Below are 12,938 nucleotides of genomic sequence, written 5' to 3'. Positions count from 1 at the left end.
TAACTATGTATGTGCACGATTTGTCTTTTTTCATTTCCTAGACACTGAGCAGCTTGGCTCAGAAATTCTCTTGGTGGATATAGAATACAATTGTTCAATTATCTCATGTTTATGGTTTCTTAATTTTCATAGGTTAGACACCCAAATCACAGCTGTCAGTCGAAGGAAAATGAGGAAATACAATTCTGGGAAAAACTAAGTTGTCTTTGCCCTCACAAGACAACATTTGGTAACAGCTGTTCTTATACATGACTTCACATTTTTTAAAGCCAATTACAACATCATTACAAAAGCGCCTGAGAATCTGTTTGGTTCAAATCTTTGGCTATTATTTCGTTTAAATATATATTATGCTTAACAGGGTCTCAGTATGCAACTCTAGCTGGCCTGGAACTTCCTATGTAGACCAGGCTGGCCTCGAACTCACAGAGATACTCCTACAAATGCTGTGATGAAAGGCACATGCTACTGAGCCCTGCTTGTTTTGATTTGTTTGTGGGGAGCTGTTGTTATTCTTTTGTGACTTAATAATTTGACCATTAGTTTTGTCCTCTAAACATTATTTTGCACTATGCACTCGAATTCTTACAGCCTTCTGTATAGTAGCTTCAATAGGTCAAACATGTTTCCCAAATCACATGTGTCGGAAGCTCAGCCCAAAATTCAGCAAAATTGGAAGGTTAAGGCTTAACGAGACTTGATAGAATCATATACTAGTTAACACTTGCTGGGCTATTTGGGGTTTATTTATGTTTGGCCTTCTTTGCCTCTGTCTCATGCTTGCTTGCAACCCTGCCAGGCTGTAAGGCATCACGAAGGGACCCCTCGGTACAGCCCCTTGCCATTGGATTTTCCACCTCCAGAATCCTGAGTAGACTATTCTCTACACTGTCTTCATTATAAATTCCTCAGTCTGCGGCATTTTGTTATACAAATAGCAGGAAGTATGGGAGGGAACAAATGGGGGGGGGCTGTTGAAAAGAAGAAGAAAAAAACCTAAATATCCATTTGGGGGGAATCAAGTTTGTAAATGTATTCTATTCATTCTCACAGTTTGAATCTGAAAAGTCTCCCAGAGACTCTGATTTGAACACTTACTCCACAGCTGGTGTTTGAGGAGGTTCTGAAAGCTTGGGATTGGGGGGGGGGGGCATCTAACTCAAGGAGGTGGGTCACTAGGGTTGGGTCCTATGGGGTATATTATCCTTAGGTGCTTCCTGGCTTTCCTCCACATGCTCCTGCCTCCGTGCTAGTCTCCTCAAGTGCATGGAAGCAAGCAACTAAGGACCTAATGCTCTGAAAGCTTGACCTAAATTGGGTTTTTCCTACCTTAAGTCATGTCTGCCATATATTTTGACCACAGAATCTCCAAAGTAATTAACGCCATCATCTAATGCAGCAGTTCTCAATCTGTGGCTCACGACCCCACCCCTTTAGGGGAAGTCACATATTAGATAACCTCTATATTAGATATGCACATAACAATAACAGTAGCAAAATTAGAGTTATGGAGTAGCAATGAAATAATTTTATGGTTGGGGGTCACCATACCATGAGAAACTGTATAAAAGGGTCACAGCATTAGGAAAGATGAGAACCGCTGAATTTTCAGCAACGGAAACAGAAAGTCAGAACAGATCAATAGGAAAAAATAAAAACTAAATAAAAAAACTACCTGACCAATTCTGAGGCACACACACCAGAGTTGAGACTGAACAAAACACACACACACAATTAAAAATTCTGCCCTTGTGATGATCTACTAGTAGTGGAACTGAAAAGTATACACACAGCATTTTAGAAAGTGAATAAGCGCCATGGAGAAAAAAGGCAGAGGAAAGAAAAAGGGAACACACACACTGCAAAGTAAGAAGCCGGCCAAATTCAAATATTGCCTGGAGACATTTGAACAAAGACCTAAGGGTGACGTGGGCAACAGAGCAAACCATGTAGACACCCAGAGATGAGCACTCCAAACAGAGGAAGCCAAAGTGCACCAATGGCCGCTGATAGACTCCAGGAAAGCCAGGCGCCCGGGAGAAAGAAGAAGAGATCGGAAAAGGAAGGATGAGAGGTCAGAGGGAGTTTGTGATTATTACAAGGATTTGGGCTTTGACAACATACAAACTGGAAAGCCACCAAAGTGTTGGGAGCAGAAAAGTGTCAGGATGGGATGCATATGTCTTACTAAGGTTTTTATTTTAGGGACTGTAGAGACGGTTCAGTGGTTAGCTCTTCCAGAGAACCCGCATTTGATTTGATTCGCAGTACCCACATGTAACTGCAGTTTTAGGGAATCTGATACCCTCTTCAGGACTCATGGGCACCAGGTGCACACCTGGTGTGCCTACATACATACATATAAAAAGTACTCATACACTAGTGACATTATTAAGGCCACTCTATGTAGTTAAAAGGGAGGTTTATTTTGTGGGGTAACTTACAAGTTGAAGGGATAGGCTACAGGGTCTGGGAACGGTGCAGTCCGGAGGTGTTCTCTGGAGAACTCTGCTCGGTCTACCTCCAGCGTCCAGGGTCCAGGAACCAAGAGAAGGCGGCTCATCTCTGATCTTCAGCATTCTCTCTCGGCCCCGCCTTGTAGGCGTGACAGTTACCGAAGCCTCAATGGGGGGTTGGAACTTCCAGGTCAAAGCTGGAATGACTACCCACTACATTCACACACACAAAATTTTTAAATTTTTTAAATTTTATTATTTATTTATTTATGAGTGTGTGTTTGTGCACATGCATATGCATTTCCACAGAAGCCAAAAGGGGGCATCAGGGTTCCCTTAGTTAGAGGTAGAGTTCGTTTGATTGTGAGCTGCCTAGCATGGGTGCTGGGAACTGAATCACAGTCCTCTGGAAGAGCAGCAGCCGCTCTTAACTGCTGAGCCCTCTCTCTTCCCCCCTCACATGTATTTTAAAGAGAAAACCTTTTTCTTTTCCTTTTTCCTTTTTTTTCTTTTCTTTTCTTGAGAATATATTGAAGAGAAGATAGGAAAGGACTAATAAAGGGGTCCCTGCAATAATCCAAAAGTTAGGGCACTCTGTAATGGCCACTGAAATAAGTGAAGAAATTGTGTTCTGGGTTTATTTTGAAAATAAGACATAGAAGATTTATCTACATATATGCATGAGGTATGATAGAATGTAAGGGATGAACTCCAAGGTTTAGGGTTTAACTAATTTGAAAGTTGGAGATGAGAGAGACTGAAGACAGCAGATCATGAAGATTCTATTTGGAGCACACTGAATTAGAAATAAATATCTACTGGACAGCCAAGGGAAGATGCTGAGCAGGAAGCTGGGAAAAGAGATTTGAGGCTCAGAGCAGGAAGCCAAGATACAAACTATCACTTTCTGAGTCCTCAGTATACAGCCAGAAATTAGAAGAAATTTTCAAAGAGGAGAGAGAAAAGAACAAACACTTAAGGAGAGGAAGGACCAGCAGAGCAGACAGAAGGGGGCAGCCTGTGAAAAAGGAAACAGGGAAGCACATATTGTCCTGGATAGAAGAGAGAAGAAGGGGCTGCTGGGAAACACTGTGAATGGCTGAAATGGAGTGAACCCCGAGACCAAATGTCAAAGCGGATATCACCAGAGATCTGACAGTTCCACAGACCTGGGAGAGTACTCAAAACTAAAGTTGGATAGGAATGGGCTTAAGGGGGGGGGGGTAAAAACACAGAATATATAAACAACTCTTTCATAGTATTTTGCTTTAAAGGGAAGAGAAGAAAATAACAGTATCACAGACATAATACATAGCCTAAATAATCTACAAAGGGATACACTCAACAATCATATAAATTTTCTTTTAAAATAGGCCCAACTAGGCTTATGGTAAGAAAGAAACAAGTAACAAGTCTGGATACTGTCAGGTTATCTTTCCGCAAATAATGAGTGGAAAGGCATTTGTCTTATAATTGCCCATTACAATAATTTGCTGTATAGTTTATCAGCCAATGAATTAACTTTATGCCTTTCTCCCTATATTTGTCACAGTTCAAATGTAAAAGACTAAGATCACGTGACAACAGACAGTATCACTACTGCATCCTAAAAAACACATAGAAGAGCTGGATGTCACTCACTCAATAGAGTGCTTGCCTAAGAAGCCCTAGGTTTGATTCTCAGCACCCCATAAATGGGTGGTCTACACCTATAATCCCAGCGGCAGGAGAAGTTCAAGACTATCCTAGGCTACAAAGTGAGTTTAAGGCCATATTGGGCTATATGTTGTTTGTTTGTTTGTTTGTGGTGTGTGTGTGTGTGTGTGTGTGTGTGTGTGTGTGTGTGTGTTTGAGAAGGAATAAACTATAAACAGATCAATTTAAATAGAAACTCCAAAAGCCTGTATTTATGAAGCCTGGCCAGTAGGTGAACATTGGCACTTTTCTAGTTTAATTAAAACTGGAATTTGTAAATCACATAAAATCTTAAGAATCTGGATGGAGCATAAGCCTTTTCTTCATTTTTAACTCCACAGGACATATTTTTTAGCATGAGTGTTTGCCTCTAAGGATAAAAAAAGAATGCAAAGCAGTATCTGCCAAGTGAATTCATTTATTTTGGCTTTCTTTCTTTCTTTCTTTCTTTTTTTTTCCTGAGTATGTTTAGGTCTTATTTCCAAGACCTCCCACTTGACAAACACAAACCATTTGGTCCTATATTAGTGATCTAAGTCTGAAGCAATGACTGTCTTTTCCTCGATAAATTCATGGGAGAAGAAAGTCTCACATTGCAAAAGAGGAAAGCGGCGCCTGCCAAGCACCACAGCTCCCCCGAGCGTGAATGAGCTGGCCTGGATATGAGCAGCAGATGCCTGAAACGTTCCAGTTGTTTTCCAAACTAGCGCCAGCAGGGTATCTGAGTTCTAAGACTCTGTGGCTAATCAACATGGAATTCACTTCACTCTGTTCGAGTTTCAAAGGGGAGGACCCTCGGCTTCAGGAGGCACTATGAGGGAGACAAATGCCTGGCTGGCTGATCCCCTTTCCAGCCCAAAGGCAGCAAAAAAAAAGCTGGAAGTAAGTTCAAATGTGTTCCCCAAAAGAGTGCTTCAACACATTCTGTTCTCCCAGACTGCACACAAAGCATCTGTGGGTGGTAAAAGATTATTTCATTTTAGAGCACACCCAACAAAAAGAGCTAGAAACGCTTCTATGCCAAACCTAGCTGGCAGTGTCGAACTTTCAATTTTCAAAACATTAATACTCAAATATCGTATTGCTGATTAAAGCTACTGTCTCATTCTGTGCCTGCGTAAGTGAGTCGAGGTGCCTTTTTTTTTTAAAATCAGAAGTGAAGCAAAAAGTAACTGCACTGATGATTTATAGTATTACTAGGTGTGCGCGCCTGCGCGCCTGCGCACGCGCGCCTGCGCACATACGTGCATGCCTAATTTCTGGTTGATCTGTTTAGTTAGCCCCTGCTGTTTTCTTGGGATTCATTCCAAGACTGTGAAAGGTATCACTGAAATTGTCATCTCAGTTATTGAGGCTCATTTCGGAGACCCTCTGAAGCGGTCTGAAAAACCACATTTTAAACATTCTGCACACAGCTTTATGCTAAAAGGTCGTGAGCAACACTCAGGAATTGATGGGAAAGGTACAGTTTTTGGTGCTGTCCAAAATATTTTCCCTCCAAATATACAACACACAAAAAAGTACTATGCTAAAGCCACACATTTAGGTAGTTCTCTTTCTTTCTTTTTTTCTTTCTTTCTTTCCTTCTTTCTTCCTTCCTTCCTTCCTTTCTTTCTTTCTATTTCTTTTGTTTTTCAATGTTGGAAACATTGGCTTAGAGGCAATATGACTTTTAAGTTAGTACCAGGTGACCTATTCATGTATAAACTATATATTTCCAAGCTCTTTACAAATACTTTGTTTTCTCTACAACTATTTGCCGAAAAATCCTGAAAACGTAAGTGCACATAATAACCCCCAAGATCAATGGAGTCTTTTTAGTTTCACGAAATTAGCAAGATTGACAATTACAGAAGTCTACATTTTCAATATGGAGTATTAATAAACCTGAGGTATTATTAAAAGGCCCTCAGAAAAGATATTAATCTAACCCTCTAAACACGATAGATGAAGAAACCCATGGAGGTTCGTCTAAGCACACGCCACTGAAGCCACTTAAGATAAACGGGAAACCACCGCAGAACTCAGGTGCTGTGTCTCCAGGTCCGCAGCTCTAGGGGACGCTTGTGTCCCTCACTGCCTTGATACACACAGACCCTCCAGGCCCCTCCAAAGAACTCTCTCTGCGGTCTACAAGTAGCGTACCCCCACCCCCATACCCAGTTTCTTAGATGGCGTCAACATACCTGGGTTTGCAGAACGATTCCTCGGTCGGCTGTGGTTCTTTTTTCCTCCCCGCTGCAAATCCTTTTAAAGGAGTGCTTCGGCTGGGGCTCGGCTTGGGGCTTTGGTTGGCTGGCGGGCTGGCTTTTCTATTTGTTTTGTTTTTAATTTGCTCGGGGAGGGGGAAGAGGGTGGGAAACTTAGCCCGCCCCACAATACATTTTTTTCCCCTTGTGTCTTTCAAACCAACCCACCCTCTCTCTGCAGACCCAGCTTAAGGGGTTGCGGTCCCAGTCCCGGGCAGTTTCCAAAGTGGCAGGAGGCCTGGAGAAGTTGCGTGGCCCTCCGCAGGTGCCGCCCAAATCAACCGCGCTGGTCCCCAGACCTGCTGCTGCGACCTGCTGTGCAGCCCTAGGTGACTCTGTGCCAGGGGTTCGGGCCGGGAAGGGAGTCCCACCTGTGTCGCGGGCTGACGTGAGGCAGGGGATGCTTGAGCTCTGTGTCGCTGGCTCTGAAGGTGCCGGCTACTAGCACGCGGGCGCGCCACTGCGGGGCACTGGCCACACAGGTGACCGCGCGGCGGCGGGGACGCTGGGCGCGTGGCCGAGGCGGGAGCTTGGGCTTTGGGGCTGGCTGCTCCTGGCCTCTACAGCAGCAGGTGTGGGAAATGCTGCACTAATAAACACCAGGACTGGAAGAAGGGGGAAAGGGAATAGGAAAGTCATGAGTTCCCTGTCCCACAAAGTGCAAAGTGCAAGTGCGGCAGCCACCATCTCTTTCTGCCTTGCTTGTCCCGAAGGGGAGGAGGGCATTCCTGCGTTTAGTTGACCAATGACCACCTCGTTTTCCATCCTTGAACTCAATGACATTGATGTAGCAAGTTAAAAAAAAAAAAAAAAAAAAAAAAAAGTATTTGTCCTTAGAGAGTCAGAGTCCAACCTCAAAGTACATAAACATTTTTGTTGTTCTCTGATCAAAACGTGTATTCACTTATCTGTTTACTTCCCTAATGAATGTTGATTGAGGACAAATTGTGTTATATTACTTTCTTTGAACTTGGGGGAAGAGGACATACACATTCATAAAATTTCCAGTTGTACAGTTGATCTGAAGGAAAACAGAGTAAAGATGAAAGAATAAAAGTGAGTGGAGATACTTTAGATTGGGTAGATAGTGATGGGCAAAGGCCTCTCAAGGTAAATTTGACCTGCATTCCCCTCAGAAGGCCATCAAACGTGGGCACAGCGAGGGAGTCGCCTGAATTAACCCAGCCACAACAGGGTTGAGAAGAAAACATCCTGCATTATTGGGATGAGTCCTTTCTCCAAAGGCGGGTGTCCTTACAATAAAGACACAGGTACAAAGAAGGCAGCATAGGACCAAGACAGACACTGGAATGATGTGGCCAGCTCCTGCTCCAATGGATAAATGCCACCCGTGGGATCTGTAATAGGACTCCTCCCCATAAACAAGTTCTTTCAGGACCAGTGACACTTTTCTCTCAAGCACATGGCCCTGTGGACCATATGTTGAAGCCGATTTATTCATAAATGCCACGAGGACCCATTAATTAAATAGGCTTTGTGGGTATCTGAGGTATGCAACATTAGACTGGAAATGCTAACCTTCTGTTTTCACCAAACTGCTGCAAATAACAAATAGACAAATGTTTCCATTGGATAGAGGAGAAAATTGAAGTGGAGACTTTGGTTTCTCCAAATTACTAGTACTCAAACAACACAAAAAGAAACCTTAACAAAGTAATTAAATAATCAAATTAGCACCTTCATTTCCTATGGCTGCTATAACAAATTAATTACAAACATAAAGCTTAAAACGGTAGAGATTTATTCCTCCTGCTCAGCAGGTCTGCAGTCTCCCCCGGGTCTCTAGGGGACCCTCCAGTCTGCCTCTTCCAGCCTTAGACTTCGGACATTCTTTTTCTTGTGGCCACACGATTCCGGTCTCTGCCTTTGTCATATGCTACCTTCCTTGCCTGTGTGTCGTCTATTCTTTTTATTGTAAGGACACTCGCCTTTGGAGTGTGGACCCATCTCCATTCGGAAGGATGATCCTTAACTTAATTATATCTACACAACTTTCTTTTTTCCAAATATGGTCATGGTCATAGATTCTAGGGATTGGGCCGTGGACATTTGCTGAGAGGAGATAGTGAACCTACCACAGCAACTAAACAAAGAGAGACTAAATCTTTGGCCACTGTGGTAGTAGGACATTGTCCCAGCATCATTATTCAAAACTACACTGACACTAAGGGGAATTAATTATTTTATTATGAAAAACTAGAAAGAAATGCTGTTAAACCTGGGCTTTAGATCCTAACTCAACCCAATGAGAATATGACAAACATCAAGAAAACAAAGGCTAGCGAGGATGTGGGGAAAGGGAAGTCCTTGGTCACTGCTGATGGGCATGAGACTTGTGCAGTCACCAGAGAAATCAGTATGGAGGTTTCTAAACACAACAACAACAAACAAAACAAAACCCAACTGTGGCGATACTGTGTTCCCCAAAATATTGTGCACCCTAATAAACTTATCTGGGGGCAGAGAACAGAACAGCCACTAGATACAGAGGCCAGAAAATGGTGGCACACACGCCTTTAATCCTATCACTTGGGAGGCAGAGATCCATCTCTGTGAGTTCAAGGCCACACTGGAAACAGCCAGGAAGACTCACACCTTTAATCCCTGGAAGTAATGGCAGAAAGCAGAAAGGTATATAAGGCTTGAAAACCAGGAACTAGAGCTGGCTAAGCTTTTAGGCTTTTAGCAGCAGTTCAGCTGAGACCCATTCAGAGAAAGACACAGAGTCTTCCAGTCTGAGGAAACAGGATCAGCTGAGGAACTGGTCAGGTGAGGTTAGCTGTGGGTTATTCTGCTTCTCTGATCTTCCAGCTTTAACCCAATACTGGCTCCAGGTATGATTTTATTAATAAGACTGTTTATGGGCTGGAGAGATGGCTCAGAGGTTAAGAGCACCGACTGCTCTTCCAGAGATCCTGAGTTCGATTCCCAGCACCCACATGGTGGCTCACAACCATCTGTAATGAGATCTGGCACCCTCTTCTGTGTACATAATAAATAAATAAATCTTAAAAAAAAAAAAAAAAAAGACTGTGTAAGATTCGTGCTACACCCAACCTAAAAGAAGAACTACCATATGACCCAATTATTCTACCCCTAAGTATACACCCAAAAGAATCTAAGTCAACATACCACAGAGACACTCACACACCCATGTTTATAGTTGCACTATTCACAACAGTTAAGAAATGGAGTGAGCCTAGATGTCAGGCAACAGAAAGCTGAGGTGGGGTGTGGCTCAGTCAGGAAAGCACTGGTCTTGCAAACATGAGGATCTGAGTTTGATCCCCAAAAACTATGTGAAAAATACCTGCTACTGTAATCTGTAATCCCAGAATTGGGAAAGTTGGACAAGATCATCCCTGAGGTTCACTAGCCAGTCTATCCTAACTGGTGAGCTTTAGGCCAATGAGAGATCCTGTCTCAAAGGGGATGAGCAGCATTCCTGAAGATGACATCTGAGGTTGTCCTCCAGCCTACACACACACACACACACACACACACACAACACACATACACATACACACGCAGAGAGAGAGAGAGAGAGAGAGAGAGAGAGAGAGAGAGAGAGAGAATAAAGAAAAACAGATGGACAGGAAAAGAAAACAGTTTGTATAAAGAGTGGTTTATTCAGCCATAAAGAAAAATAAGATCATGATTATGCAGGAAAATACATACAATAGGAGTTCATTATGTTTAAGAGAAATAAACCATATTCAAAAAGCCAAATGAGAGATGGCGGGGGTGGGGGGGAGCTGTGAAGGTAGAAAATAAGAATGACTTGTAAGGGAGAAGAGGGAGGAGAAAAGAATAATAGTATACAAATGGAATGAGGCAAAGGGGACGAGAAAGGGGGAGGGGAGGTGGAGGAAGGAGGTGGGGATGGGGATGGGAGTGGAGGAGAGTAAATGGAAACAAAGCAAAATGACATACGTGATGCAAATGCCATGCAGTAACCCGTTGCTTTATATGCTAACTTCAAGAAAAAAATAAAACTTGGGCATTATGGGAAATAACTGCCCCAGGAAAAAGTATAGAAGCTCGAGGTGTCCACTCTATTGGAGACCCACACATTGCTCGAAGGTTAACCACAACCCGTCGCAAGTCACCAGTGCTGCAGGAGTGTATCCCACCGAGATATGTCCGTATTTCTGCACCCTGACACAGCACTGATTGTCCACTACACCCCCAGCTCTGAGTCAGCAGCTCCACATAGCATTCACATTCTAATTAACTGGATACCTTTGGGTCTCAGTTTTCCCCGCAACAATGCTTCATTATTTATCTCAGGCATGGTAAAGAGCGGTGAAGGAATAAATGGGTCAAAAGAAACTGCACCCAATCTCTTAAGAGTCATCACCACACTGAAAAGCATCTCTATCTTGAGACAGCATTTACCAAAGCAAAACCGATTAACACCCTGACTCACTCCATATTTTTGGAAGTAAGGGAAAAATCCATAAAAGGAAACCTAGTGTAAAAAATAAATTAATGTGTTCGCCTATTTTCTCTTTTGAAAAAAAATCAATAGACTGCACATTTACACAGATTCAAACCCCACTGGGAACCATCAGTCACATCTGAGCTCACCGTTATGTGAACTGGGTAAAACATTTTACCCAAGTTTTTCAGTTGTTAGTTTCAGAACGTAAACACTGCCTGATTACCGCCTTGGAAATCTTGATGCAGCCCTTTCTGAATGCCTGCCAGTGACTTCTGTGACCGACTCTCTCCTGGATCACCTCTCTCCTCCTCGAGTTCCCTTCTCACTGTCCCACACTTGGTATCTAAATCCTCAACTAACAGAGATGTAACCACCACACTGAATCACACTGGGTGACTCATGGGGGGTCGCAGATTCATCCAGAAACCAGCCTTGTGGCCAGTGATTTGGACTGTGACTACAATCCAGGAATTAGTTGCCCGTTACACACACACACACACACACACACACACACACACACACACACACACGCACGCATGATGATTGGACTTTGTGAAATGGGTACATGAACATGTAAAAAAAGGGCTGTACTTGAAAACTAGAACGATGTTTTATATATATATATATATATATTTAAGAAATTCACTAATACAATCAATAATAACAAATACTCAAGCAAAGTCTTGGATCACAGTAAATGCCTTCTATTTAATGGTACTGAACTGCATTTGCTGGGTAAATAATATGACTATTTAATTAAATAATGGACTCTAAGGCCCAAGTAAACACTAGCAAAGAAAACCTTTTACAGCCGGGCAGTGGTGGTGCATGCCTTTAATCCCAGCACTCGGGAGGCAGAGCCAGGCGGATCTCTGTGAGTTCGAGGCCAGCCTGGACTACCAAGTGAGTCCCAGGAAAGGCCCAAAGCTACACAGAGAAACCCTGTCTCGAAAAACCAAAAAAAAAAAAAAAACCTTTTACATAAAGGTGTTTTAAGTTGGGGTCACATGACATGCCAGTAGCTGATAACTGGCAGACCCACTTACTTGAGTAAATAGTAGCTAGCCCCTCTGACATTTAAAAGGTGGGGGAGGGGGGGTTCAAAGCAGATAATGTAAAACTGATTTAGGGAAAGCCTAAGATCAATTTTCCATATTAAACACAAACAGTGCCCCTAAAACACACTCATTTTTCAAAAGGTTTTAGCAAGGTACGTTAAACAAAAATAGCTAATAATCAATGAAAGGAAAATAAAGTTTTAGGAAAGAAATTGGAGAATAAGGAAAATCCAGGTTCTAACATATTTGATAAACAGAATAATATCAACAAATCAAGCAGAGCTAACTTACAGGCAAGCAATGTTTTCTTTAAATCACTGATATCCAAAAGCTCTTTTAACAAGGTGCTGTCTACAGGCCCAGAATTAACCAGTTCCTCAGCTGCTCATGTATTATAGTATGTGTTACATACCATATGCCATGCATGTTATGTAATATATTACATACTCATACATACAATAATACTCATGCTGTTGCTCTATAAATGCTTTTTGAGTAACTACATGTCATGAAAAGAAATATGAGGGGAACAAATATATTTAGAACAAATAATGATCTTATGGTCAAGCCCTCTGTCATAAAAAACAAATACTAGGGACTAGAGAGATGAATCAGTGCTTAAGAGCATTTGCTGTTCTTCCAGATGACTGGAGTTTGGTTCCCAGCACTCACGCTGATAGCTCACAAATGCCTTTAACTCCAACTTCAGGGAATCTGACATGGTCTCCTTGGCCTTCTTAGGTACCTGCATGCACATTCAAATGCTAATATGCACACAGAGTAAAATGAAATAAAAATAAATCATTTTAAAAAATAAATACTGGCCGGATGTGATGGTGCCTTTAGTAGGGAGAGGCAGAGGGAGAGGCAGGTGGATCTCTGTGAGTTCCAGCTAACCTGAAGTGATTCTATGTTAATTTCCCAGTCAGGCAAAAGGGCCATTTGCAAACAGCTATATGGGAGTATGTGCCCTTATTAAATGAGCCCTGGGAAGCAGAACCATTCACATGGTCCT

The 12,938-nt window shown here is 42.5% G+C and overlaps 1 protein-coding gene across 4 annotated transcripts in view; it reads right to left on the bottom strand.

The window, feature by feature from the left end:
- Lepr (leptin receptor) overlaps positions 1-7,032 on the bottom strand; it is an 81,499-nt gene extending 74,467 nt beyond the window's left edge. For 3 of the 4 annotated variants that reach the window (XM_028870228.2, XM_028870229.1, XM_028870230.2), the window contains exon 1: positions 6,338-6,869. The gene's annotated coding sequence lies outside the window, so the exon portion shown is untranslated. Of the gene's footprint in view, positions 1-6,337 lie in introns of all 4 variants that reach the window. The other variant, XM_037202734.1, reaches the window with a different exon arrangement.
- Between the last annotated feature and the right edge of the window lie 5,906 nt (positions 7,033-12,938).

This window comes from Peromyscus leucopus, chromosome 2 (assembly GCF_004664715.2).
Source record: "Peromyscus leucopus breed LL Stock chromosome 2, UCI_PerLeu_2.1, whole genome shotgun sequence".
NCBI lineage: Eukaryota > Metazoa > Chordata > Mammalia > Rodentia > Cricetidae > Peromyscus > Peromyscus leucopus.
This window is presented reverse-complemented; position numbering and strand designations above follow the sequence as displayed.